Source organism: Melanotaenia boesemani, chromosome 8, assembly GCF_017639745.1.
Source record: "Melanotaenia boesemani isolate fMelBoe1 chromosome 8, fMelBoe1.pri, whole genome shotgun sequence".
NCBI classification, from domain to species: Eukaryota; Metazoa; Chordata; class Actinopteri; order Atheriniformes; family Melanotaeniidae; genus Melanotaenia; species Melanotaenia boesemani.
In genome coordinates, this window is record NC_055689.1 from 24579849 (window position 1) to 24591955 (window position 12107).

General features: G+C 39.0%; 1 protein-coding gene across 3 annotated transcripts in view; it reads right to left on the bottom strand.

Moving 5' to 3' along the window:
• Window positions 1–8191, bottom strand: part of LOC121645245 (receptor-type tyrosine-protein phosphatase F-like) — a 66177-nt gene extending 57986 nt beyond the window's left edge. For 2 of the 3 annotated variants that reach the window (XM_041993641.1, XM_041993637.1), the window contains exon 1: window positions 7953–8191. The gene's annotated coding sequence lies outside the window, so the exon portion shown is untranslated. Of the gene's footprint in view, window positions 1–1573; window positions 1673–7952 lie in introns of those variants that run through there. The other variant, XM_041993638.1, reaches the window with a different exon arrangement.
• Window positions 8192–12107: the final 3916 nt, after the last annotated feature.

Consider the following 12107-nt stretch of genomic DNA (forward strand, 5'->3'; position numbering starts at 1 on the left):
TTTTGGCACATTTTTACCTTCATATCACTCCCCTACCCCACCTTCCTTTGCACAGATAGGATTTACCTGCAGCTGAGACAGCCTCCAGACTATCAATTACCACCAGAGTAGAGTTGCTGTTCTGTAGCCTGACTAACAAGACATACATACACATCACATAAAAGCATGCACAAGCTCTGCTTTTACATACAGATCTTTTGAACCTATCAACTTAAGAGAAAATCTGGGTTGTCTGAGTCATCCAATTTTACTGATTAATGAAATTCTTGGACAATTCACTTAAATACAAAGACTTTCCAGCAAGAGCTCTGCTAGCGATTCAGTGCAAATATAAAATGTATTAAATCAAGCAAATTGATGCCAGAGATGTAATCATGACAACATTAATTACTGCTATTCATAGAAAAAAAAAGAAAAAAGTAAAACGGGGAAAAACAGGTTACTACAAATGTTACAAACGCCAGCTGAAAAATAGTCTAAAGCAGAATTAGAGCTATTACCAAACATTTGGCCCAGTATGATAAAAGAAGGGAAGGCTGAGACAAAAACTGTAATGTAGTAAAATAACCAAAACCACAAATTTGGGGTCTTCAATTAATTTGTGTGGTCATGATGTTTGACTGGTTCCCAGTGTTCTGAAAACAGACATCTCCTAAATTCTACCTGACATGGCATCTCGCTTTCTGACAACGATTAGACTGAACACCGGCCGCTTCACATACAGGAAGACATGCAGGAACAGATCCTGTCACTCACTTCCCCAGATCCACCCTGACGCCTAAAGTGCCTCTGTCAGGTCAACAAACGAAAAGCCATCACAGCCACTGTTGTAGTCATCAAGTTGAAGTCACTCAGCAGACTGGTTAAATGCTCCCTTCCCAGGTCCTGTTTAACCTGGTTGAGCTGTTTTTGAGCTGATGGCGTTAAGTTTTGTCTCTCAGACTTACAGCTTTGTCAATCACAACAGGAACCAAATTCAGCAGATGACCTAAACTCAGTCCCGGAGCCAGGACACAGTCACAGGTCTCGCAATTGATTGTTGTGGGCGGGTCCTGTTTATCAAGTGAACTTTGAATTTCTGAGATAATAAATTCTAGAATAAAATTTCAATATCTGGCCCACATCGAAGCAAATTAGGTACAGGACAACATTAAAAAACATGTACTTTCCTCTTCTATGAAAAATATATCTTATGTCAATATGTAAAATTGGATCCAGCGGAAATCAGCTGTGAACCAACAGATTTAACAGAAAATACAACATATAATTCATGAATAAGAAAGTCACTCTAGTAATTCCAACCAATAATCAGACTTTAGTCAACTAATAAACAACATATTGTCTAAGACCGAGTTCAGTTTATCAAAGAATCTAAACAGTGATATCATGAGAGATATATTCATCACCTCAACAAAACGTAGATATTTTCATTATGATCTTGCGACTCAACAAATTTCTACGTCTCAGTCAAAAAGGAACAGTGGAGGAATGCTCACTAACCTACACACAAGTTCATTTTAAAGAAAAGATAACATACTAAAATACTGTTAATGAAAATGTAATTGAGACTTACTACACTTTATAAGGAAGAGTCAGACTGTGTTTAATCCAGCTGCAGAAGTTACAAAAGCAGAGGAGAAGGTGGGACAGATTGTGATGTTTCATGTTTCACGTATATACAATGTTTTAGCACCACCCCGTGACTGTGTGGAAAAGCAGAGGGCTCATTTCAGTTTTTGCTGTTTCCCTATTGCTCAGTTTGGGTCACATGATTAGTCTTTTGTGAGAACTGACATTTTGAACCAAGGTCTGGCATAGCAGGAGGCTTCAGTTGGGCCTCTGCTAAATCTTTTGCAATCTGCCTGTGTTGAGCCTCAGAGAAGATTTGTAAGTAAATCTGCCATGTTTCAAGTTGTAAATAGATAATTTCGTGTATTTTGTCCTCATTTGGTATGAGGTAGGATTTATAATGGTTTTCTGCTTTCACATACAATATCTGAATAAGCAAGTGAGAAAACTGTGCATTGAATATTTCCTTGTGTTTGCTTTTAGTTTCACAAGAGAGTGGAAAAGCATGTAAAGAAAAAGAATGGATGAAGAAGACAAGTAAAACTATCAAACTTTACTTCAATGAGAGTGCCCAGTACACCTGTTGAGCTGTCTGTCACGGCATGGAGAGCTACGCACACAGGGGACAGAACACGGATGCATCATAGATATAAATACGTAGATGCCGCCTTTGACGCTGCTGTCCATTGGAATGATGTCTCAACGTGGCCGCCATCTTGGACGAGGGGACTTACTGCATTAGTCAACAGAAGCAGCGATTAAAATAACCATAACTAGCTGAATTTTCAACTGATTTTTTATCATACACTTAAACATACTCAGACACACACCAACATGCATACTGAATTTTTTCTGCAATACTCTTTACAACAAATACAAAGAAATATTAATGGTGATGCTCATATATAGAATTATATTTATGTTTTGAGTATAAATAATATTAAATATAAACAAATAAAAATAAAGGAATAATAATAAAATAAATAAATAAAAAAAAACACAACAGAAAAACAAACATTAAAAACAAATCCTCTGGTTGACGGCTGCAGACGACTGATCAGTCCTTCGGCACAAAGTCTCTTCTCCTGAGTGCTGCTACCCATTTATCTTTTGGAAACACACAAAACAACTCCATCTGAACATCACTCAGTTCTCAATTCTTCTGTAGCTACAGTTCAGCAGTTAAAGTTAAGGTTAGGGCCATGGAACTGATTTAATAGATAATGTTGGAATGACAAGACCTACTTAAATAAAGTAGCTGATTACTTAAATCATTTTACTGACGTCTTACGAACAAAAACATTTTTTATTTTATTTATGTTAGCTTAAGAAATACACCAAATTATAAAAATTCATAAAACCATTTCTTACTTGGGAAATGTTATCCCTTGTTTCTTGGTTTAGGTGTTTCTTTCCCAGGAATGAATGAATGAATGAAAAATACTTTATTAATCCCAAAGGGAAATTCAATGGAAAGGAACATACGTATGCAGCACAGAAGTCTGCCATTTTGGTTTCACACACAGTCTGATACAGTCCGACTGATCTGACCGGGTCTGAAATCCCAGCCCAAGATGGCGGCCGTCTTAAAGTGCCTAACAAGCCCAAATGCAGCATCTAGTGTATGTGTGCACCAGTGGCTGCAGCAGCAGTGGTTGTTTTCTTGCTAGGTCTTGTCACATTGTTAAAATAATCCAAGCTGCATCACCTGACTGATTCTTGTAGGGTGCTATTTCATGGATGTTCCTTTCTTCAGGTTATTCTGATAACTTTTTAATTGCGATAATTTAAAGAACGCATCATGTTACTGCAAGATTTTGTGATTACAAAGATTAAATATAAACTTGCAACTTGCAAATATCTGGAGATAGTTTTCTCTGTGCTGAAAAAGCACCTGCAGGAACTGATTCTAATTATGATGATTCAGTGCAATAAAATACAATACAATAAAATACAATAAAGATCATTGTAAAATAATTATAAATGACAATGATATTCAAAAGTATACAAATTAAAATAAAAAGACTAGTTCCTGGACGCAAGGGCCCGATTTACACATTGGGGATGGCCAATGCCCGGGTCTGCCTAAGCTAATATAAAAGTCTCGTATGGAATACAGACTACACTGGAGTTATGCTCAGTGTCTCTGTAGTCTATCCATAAGGCCCCCAACTTGTGAAGAAAGATCTGAGAAAGTGAACTTCTTTCAAGTGATGCATCCTGTCTAGTCATGGAAGTATCATGGTAATCATTAGTGTATTTTATTTGGGTCAAAAAGCTAATAAATGTGCATTAACAATGAATTGAAATCTCCTTGTAAACATCTGAGGCGTTTGCAGCTCACCATCAAACAATATATCCACTAACCTCGAGACACTGAGCTAGGGGATTTTATATTCTGTATCTAATAAGTGCAAAAATGTACGACCCATAATTTACCTCATACATTAAATTAAACTGTCTTATCAGCTATTTTTAAGGCATTTCCTTGGTATAAATGGGACATTTAAATTTAATCTTTAAACACGGCTGCCAAGGGGTTTCTGAAAATATAAAGAAGAAACTGGTTATCCTATTTCCCCCCCTGTCCTCAACCAGTTCTCCTGTTTTACTGTCAGCAAAGACAGCAGAGGCTCCCATGTTTACTAATGTAGAAGCAGCCACTTTATCAGGAAAGAGATTTGTAGGGAAGAGGTAGGGGATTAGCCATCAAATTACCAGGCAGACAGCATCCCTGCTCCAGGGTTGTGAAGCAGTAATCTCCAAGGCTGAAGGGGTGGGGTGGGGGTGGGGGGTCCAGATAAAGGTTTAGGGTTCATACATGAGAAACTCCAAACTGCACAAGTTAGTAAAAAGTGTGGTTTTTTTTTTTTTTTTGTTTGTTTGTTTTTTTTGTTTTGTTTTGTTTTTTTGCACTGCAAATTCTCCCTTGACTTTTTATGGAAAATACTTTCTATAAGACTAGCCCACATTATTTCTTTTCTTTCTTTTTTTTTTTTTATGTTGTTGGGTTATATTGTATCACTACACAGCCCAACAGTCAACAGAGCAAGACTGGATTTGGGGAAGTTTTTAAAAAGGAATGCTGGGCTGGTGGAATTAGATATCATCCCTGTGGTTCTTGTTATGCTTCAGGACCCCTAGGAGGCAGGAGAAGGTTTAACAAACTTCATTTAACAAAGAATAGCAGGAGGAATCTTCTTACTACTTGTAGTAGAGGAGTAGACTAATCATCCTGGTGCCACAGAGCCAGGAAGAGAAAGAGGACAAGTCCAAGCATGTGAAAACAAGGTCCGACAGGGAATGAGTGTGGTGCTGGGGTATATGTAGCTGGGTGAGTAGACTGAATACAGGTGTGCACAATCAGTAATCCGGAGAGTGACTGCGGTGGTGCATGGCTGGAAACGGTGTGAACATTGCAGAACTTGAGGTGTGTATAACAGTTCTTGTATTGACACCTCACTGTCTTCCCTTAAACAAGCAGTGGGACCTCCTCAGGTCCTATTTAGAAGGCCGGAGTTATTTTGATACGATCAGCAGCTATGAATCTGAGCAAGTGGACGTGACTTATGGAGTGCCCCAGGGGTCAGTCCCTGGACCTCTTCTGTTCAGCTTGTATATGCTCCCTTTGGGTCAAATATTATAGAACTTTAGCATTAATTATCAAAGTTATGCAGATGATACACAATTTTATGTGTCTCTGTCACCAGACAACTGCAGCCCAAAATACTTATTGTCAGTGTCTGGAGCAAATAAACACCTGGACGAGGGAGAATTTTCTACAATTAAATGAAGACAAAACTGAGATTTTTCTGTTTGGTAGCAAAGAGAAGAGGGTCAGCATTGGTAAACACCTGGAGGCTCGGGCTCTTAAAATCACTGACCAAGTTCGTAACCTTGGAGTGTTGATAGACTCAGATCTGACTTTCAGCAGCCACATCAACGCTTCACTAAGAAGCTTTTTACCAGCTCAGAAACATCAACAGAATTAAAACTTTAGTCTCCCAGAAAGACCAGGATAAACTCATCCATGTATTCATCTCCAGTAAGCTGGATTACTGTAATGGTCTTTTAACAGGACTTCCTGAAAACAGCATTAAACATCTGCAGCTCATCCAAATAGCTGCTGCTACAGTTTTAACCAGGATCTGATTTGAACACATCACAATGATTTTGAATTCTTTACACTGGCTTCCAGTCAGTCACAGAATAGATTTTAAAACCCTTCTGATCGTTTACAAATCCCAGAATGGTTTAGGCCCAGAATACATCTGTGATATGTTCAGAGAATATAAACCTAGCAGAGCTCTTAGATCCAAAGACTCTGGTCATCTAGTCCAGACTAAACATGGAGAAGCAGCATTTAGCTGTTATGCTGCAAACAAGTGGAACAAACTGCCAGTGGAGATTAAACTTTCACCAAATGTAGACATTATTAAATCCAGGTTAAAAACATTTCTTTTCTAATGCGCCTATGCATGAATTCTGCATGGTATCTTTTTAACTTATCTTGTTTTTAATCATTTTAATGTAATTCATGATTTTATCATGATCCTTGATATAGTCCATCCAGTGTGTCCTGGGTCTTCTCCGGGGCCTCTTACTGGTGGGAAGTGCCCGGAACACCTCACCAGGCAGCGAGGCATCCAGGAGGCCCCTGACCAGATGCCCAAGCCACCTCATCTGGCTCCTCTCAGTGTGGAGGAGCAGCAATTCTACTCTGAACCCCTCCCAGATCACCGAGCTTCTCACTCTATCTCTAAGGGAGAGCTCAGCCACCCTGTGGAGAAAACTCATTTCAGCCACTTGTATTCGCGATCTTGTTCTTTTGGTCACTACCCACAGCTCATGACCATAGGTGAGGGTAGGAACGTAGATTGACGGTAAATCGAGAGCCTTGCCTTTTGGCTCAGCTCCCTCTTCACCACGACAGACCGATGCAGAGTCTGCATCACTGCAGACACCACAGACAACGCTTCTAATGTCACACTGTCTCTCTCTCTCGTTCTCTCGATCGATCGATAGATCGATAGATAGATAGATAGATAGAAGTTCACATTAATAAAGTTAATAATGAATAAAAAAAAACAATACTGCAAAAGACATGAAGTGTTTTGAATGTGATCTAACCTGTGAGCACTCTGATCTACATCAATTTCTTGTAAAGAGACAATGAGCTAAAGCTGCATTGCCACAAATGAAAAAGCTTTTTACAGACCAATTTTTAGTCATTACTTACTAGCAACAAAAATAACATCACCTCCCCCAAAATAAACTTGTCTTCTAATTTAGATTTACTCTCATGTCAAATCTTAATATGTGTCTAGGAAGCTTGTGTAGAAGTCAAAGGACAGGCATAGACCTAGTTCAATCAAACAAGCTCTCTGCTTGGGGCAGCTGAAAAAAGTATTCTTGTCAAAACACTGATGATTGTAGTGGTAAAGATGCCCTTTTTTTCTAAACCTTCTCCTCAGCACCTGTCACAGTGAACGAGGCGCTGGATGGAAGAAAGAAGCATCACAACGAAAACCAGAAAGTGACTATCAGCACTGCCAACACATCACACGGCATTGGCCTCTGCTTGACATCACACTTTATGTAGGATTTATCTGGAACACTTATAAGCTAAATAAACATGTTATTTCGTTGGGGAAAGAAAGGACTGACAGTTAGGTGTTATTATAAAACAACTACCTATAACTTTGTCAAAATGAGGCAACAATTCCTGACAATCCCCGACATGTAAGAAGCTAAAAAAAATCCCCCGTCTGCATTTTAAAACCAACACTTCAGATTCTGCATCAAAGATGTGAACTCATTAATCATATGATAAAAGCTAACAGGTTTTTACTTACAGTATGTTTCATAGACCAATGTCTGGCTCAACCGACACCGTCACCATCACAGACATTGATCTGTGATTGTAAGCAAATTCTTTCATGTCCCAACTGGGATATAAGCGACTGAGCAGATCCATCATGTGTTAACAGGCCATTACACATCACCCAATTCACTGATGATGAGAAATCAAGTTCTATGGAAAATCCATATGCTCAGCCTATAATTACATGAGAAATTCAATCAGAGAGGAGGAAGTTAAGTGAGAGACAAAAGAGTAGTAAGAAAATACATGACCACTCAAGTGTAACACATCAACTTATTTTGTTTCTTTTATTATAAAAGGTAAGTTGTGAAAGGCATGTCGGGAGACAAAAAGAAAAAAAACAAAAAAACAACTTGGATATGTGGGGAATAAAGTTCAGACCAACTCAGAAAAGTCAAATGACTTACAAAAATGGCACCTGTGCCTCACTTGTTTTTAGAAAGAAAACAACTTTTATAATCTTAATAGCTTTTAATAAGTTCTGATAACTGAAACTTACCCATACATGCTAAGTAAGTCCACTTATAAAGAAATCCTTTTCATTCCTTTTGTACTGTGAGGCACTTATTCCAGAAAGAGAGAGTATCCAAATCCTAGAGAAGAAAATCCAGCAGTATCCACAAAAGATTATCCCTGAGTGATGTCTTATGAAAAAATGGGAGAGAAAGAAAGCAGTCCCCAGTCCCTCCTCCGTTATTCCATTCACAGCTTTTTATTAAACCAGCGGAACTGTCTTGGCTCTGCAATGATTGGTTTCCAGCTGTGGCTGTGGAGCTGTGCGGTGGCTTGGGGAGAGATCCTTCAGAGGCAACGCTTGTTCACACACTGAGTGTGGTGTTCAGGGACGGTCCAGGAGAAGCCAAACCCACCATGTGACATCACCAGTGACAAATTTCAACCTGAGGAGGAAAGAGGTTGTAGGGTTTTACCTTTTTAAACTGTGACACAAAATAACCATTTTTGTTTTGTTTTTTTTGTTTTTTTTTTTGTTTTGTTTGTTTCACATGTAAAAAGAAAAGAAAAGAAAGGTCAGAGGTACACGTGATGTTATGTGCACCTTAGAGACTCCATTATGTCTTATCTGCTGGCCAGCTTCCAGGGAGAGTCTGTGACCAGTGTTGGGAGAAACTCATTACAGTAACGATATTATTTTTGGGGGTAACGAAGTAAAGCAGTGCGTTACACTTAAAATATTGGTAACGACATTACTTTACTGGACTACAGTAACACGTTTTTCTGCGTTACTCGAGTCGTGTTTGCCTATGTGTAAAGTTCTGATCTGTTTTAATTGGTATGCGCATGCTGCTGCCTGTGTGTGTGCTAAGTAAAAATCACAGAATTTGAGTATTTCCAGATCAAATACAGGGCAGAAACCCCGGGTGAGGCACGGGCAAGCTGTGCCTCATCTCTGACTGCGTGATCCAATAAAAACGGGTTGCATGAGGCCTGCTCGTTTCTGTTCCTCAGCATATCACCAATATGAACTTTACAGAAATATTCATTTTACACCATGACTCTCTACAGTCTGTGTAGCGTCTTTAATGTATGTGTGGGAGAATTATTTCTGTTTATCAAACAATAAATTGCAGAGAAAAGTCAGCAGGTGAGGCAGGCAGTACTCTTCCTCACCTCAAGGGGGCACACTCACACACCAACACGTTGTGTGAGTGTAACTGAAAGAGGAATGTTGATGGGAAATGAAGCATTACCAGTAGTTACATGCTGTTAGATGAATATTTAAATAAGATGCTCTTTTCAGTTCTTACAATAGTAAATCTGACTCCAGAGGAGTCAGTGCCTCACCAGCCATGAACCTCACCACACATCATTGAGCTGGATTTATGACGGAGCTCAGAGGAACAGCCAAGTCAGCCTCTGGTGCTGTTTTTTTTTTCCACCCTACAAGGACAAGGGATGTCGCTGAGAGAGGATGTATACACAACAATTCTCCCCCCCACCCCACCTTCAAAACATTTCCCTAGCACCCTGAGATTCACCATCTGAGAATGCCCCGATTGTATGCGTCGTATGAGTAAACATTTCAGACAGTATTCTACTGTTTGTGTTGAGCATATTACAATAAGTGAATATTTCAGACGTTAGGTTTATTGTAACTCATGGTCTGTGAAGTGTCTTATTCTCACCATTTCATAATTAGAATTAATGAAAAATACATAAAAAGATTATTATTACATGTGGTTGCAGCTGTAAGCAGACTATTTGCTACGGGTAGGGAATTTTAGACTCCATGTATGAACAGGCCGACAGGCTTCTAGTAATATCTAAACATAGCATTATGTAAGACACTTTTAACGTAGACTGTTTTCTTATAAGGGTCTGTCTTTAAGGACTGTACTCTGAAACTTATAAAAGACTCCAGCACAGGATGTACATGAAATTCGGAGAAGCACATGAACATCTTAGAGAGTGTATGTTATCATATACAGAGTCTTGGGGGCTCTGAAGATTTGTTCCAGAGGTCCTTAGAAATGTTGTTTGAGAAGTATTTAAGAAAGGCTGATGCAGTCAATCAGCGGATTTTTTCTACGATTGGCCAGAGACCTCACAGATTCTCCAGATCTGTTTAAGATGTTTTTATTATCAAGCTGGCGTCCGGAGCTCTTCTTTTACCCGAAGGTATTTTTGTCATATCACATGCTTAAAGTAATTCACTATAAAGCAGCAGCAGAATGAATGAAGATCCCAGGACAGCTGTGGCTACACAAGTAGCTTACCATCCAGGTATGAGTGAGGAGTGAATGAACAATGGATACAATGTAAAGTGCTTTGAGTGTCTTGGAAAAACGCTATATAAATCTAACCTATTATTATTATTATATTTATTATTATTATTATTATTATTATTATTATTATTATTATATGATTAATTCACCATATCACAGAAATTACTAAGAAGACACCAAGGACACCAAAAGACTAAACGACAGTACGGCACTGAGAAGAGAGGAAGGCTGTCAACCATACGATGGCTTCACAACACTATAGAATGTTGTCAAGGACAATAAACAGCAAATGGCCTCACGAGCCAGAAAGAGGTTCACCACACAATGGAACCATCTCATCACCTGCCTCATCGGCGACTGTGCACTCCTGTAAAGATTCCTGTGTGTGTGGGATGTGTGGAGCTAGGGTGGTTAAGCTCTGTTTAAATTAAAAGGTTTATGTGTTGTTATCACACATAAACAGGGGGGAATGAGAGAATTAGAGAAATTTTAGGAAATTTAGAGAAAATAAAGGTAGAAAGAAGAAGAAAACAGGAAAAATTGTTCACATAACTTGAAGTAGAGATAATTATAAGGTAGGAAAATAAGGAAGCTTAATTAGTAACAGATAGTGGACTAAAGCAACCATGCAGATGTTGATAGAGGAAAAGGCCCATATACTCTCAAATCATAAGGCATGAGTTATTAGGGGCACACTAGTGAAAATTAGCTTTCATTTAGAGGATTAATGGAGAAAATTTAAGGAAGACTGGGGTACCTGCAGTAATAGAAATTTACTAACTGGTAGGAAGAGAGAAAGAAAAACAAGAGATTAAATGAAGAAACAAGGAAAATAAAAAACAGGATATTAGCACTGTATGAATGTTTATTGAAGTGTGTTTTAAACTATGTGAGATGATCATCTTCTCTGTCTGAGTGTGTGCAGCAGTGTGTGTGTGTGTGTCTGTAGGCATGTGTGTCTCTGTCTGTATGTTTCTATGTGTGTCGAACATCTGAGTGAAACCAGTTGTTTTATGTGTGTGTATGTGTGAATCAGCCTGTGCGTGTTTTGGTTTGAGCAGAAAGGACAGTGGAGCTGTATGTGTGTGTATGTCTCTATATATAAACATTTCAGAGCTGGATGTCTCTGTGTGTGTGTGTGTCTCTTTGTATATGTCTATGTGAGTGTGTGTGAAAAGTTCAGTGAAAGCAGATGTGTGTGCGTGTATGTTAGAGGGTTCTTCAGAGAGTGTGTGAGCCCATGGGTGAGACACTGAGGAGAGAGAGAGTGCTTATGTGCATGTGTATGTTGTAGGGGTACAGTGCCCACCAGGAGACACAGATTATTTTTTTCTTTTGCGTTCCCTCGCAATACTTTTGTGTTACCTTGCAAAAAAGGGATGATCCGAGAGCGAGCACAGCCTGTTAAAGCCGTTTTGCTCAGTTTCTTTATGTGTTTCTAGTCTGCATCTGTCCTTCTCGCCATCAAGTCAACATAACACGCACACCTGACAATATGTCCACGTTAATGGAGGAAGTGTGTTGTTGTTGTAACGCAATGCTTTAACTGATTAAACAAGTGCAGACAAAGAGAAATGTTGTTATCAGAAACATTAGCCCATGTTATCATCTGACCTGACCACCAAGCCCACGGGACACCATTGGTTGAAAGAGTCAAACACACTTGTATGGGCGTTACCAAACTAAAACTTCTGAAACTTAGAACAAAGACATCAGATTTTCACCAGACACGATTCAAACAGGATTACGTGACACTACGAGTCACACTTCAGACAGTTATGTTGCAGAATGGCTACAGAGAAATGAGGTGGAAGAATTAAGTTCTGCCGTGATGTAAGCTGCATTCCTTGAACTAAGTTTTTGAGCCCTTATCTTTAGTATGCATGATAAATAGAGGAAGATCTGCCTGC